The sequence below is a fragment of the Malurus melanocephalus genome, unplaced genomic scaffold (genome assembly GCF_030028575.1).
Source record: "Malurus melanocephalus ecotype Western Australia unplaced genomic scaffold, MMel_1.1 scaffold_2871, whole genome shotgun sequence".
Taxonomy (NCBI): domain Eukaryota; kingdom Metazoa; phylum Chordata; class Aves; order Passeriformes; family Maluridae; genus Malurus; species Malurus melanocephalus.
This window is the reverse complement of record NW_026626103.1, coordinates 1-985: the sequence shown is the minus strand read 5'-3', so window position 1 is coordinate 985 and position 985 is coordinate 1.

Below are 985 nucleotides of genomic sequence, written 5' to 3'. Positions count from 1 at the left end.
CTTTGGTTTTGCCTCCGGATCACCTCAAATTGCTTCGCCGGGTCCCAAAACACAAAATAACCTCATTTTTTTTGGGAATTATCCCGAAATCCTCGATTTTGCGCTGTCCCGGCTCCAGGAATGAGGAAAAGCCGCTCCCAAAGGTGATCCCTCCTCGCTCCGGGGAATTTTTGAGCGAGGAAAAAAATTAAAAATTTAGAATTCCAAGGTTTTTCCCCACTTCCTTCTCCGCTTTTGGATGGCCGGAGGTGAAGGGATTTTTCTGGAATGTTGGGAAGGAGATGGAAAGTGGAAAATTTGGGGGGAATTCTGGGATGGGCTGAGGAGTCTGAGGGGGCTGGGATTGGGGGGGAAGAAAATCTGGGGATGGAAAAATGGGAATGGGAAAACGGGAATGGGAAAATGGGGATGGAATAATGGGAATGGAAAAATGGGAATGGGAAAATGGGAAAGAAAATGGGAATTGGGAAAATGGGAATGGGAAAATGAGGATGGGAAAATGGGAATGGGGAAATGGGAATGGAAAAATGGGGAGGGATAAATGGGAATGGGAAAATGGGGAAGGGGAAGGGGAAGCGCGGAAGAAAAAATGGGAATGGGAAAATGGGGATGGGAAAATGGGAGGAAAATGGGAATGGGAAAATGGGAATGGAAAAACGGGGAAGGGAAAACGCGGAAGGAAAACTGGAGAAGAAAAAAATGGGGATGGAAAGCTGGGGAAAGAAATCTGGGAAGGAAATCTGGAAAGGAAAGCGGGGAAAGGAAAGCTGGGAATCCCGGGGGTCGAGAATTGGGGTTTCACCGCTCTGTGGGGCCGAGATTTGGGGTTTCACCCCTCTCTGCGGTCGGTTTTGGGGTTTCACCGCTCTGTGGGTTCGGTTTTGGGGTTTCAGGAGGGTCCGGGGGTGAATCCACATCGGGAGCGGAGGAAGAGGAGCCCAGCGAGCTCTTCCCGCCGAGCGACGGCAGAGGGAGACCGAGACCG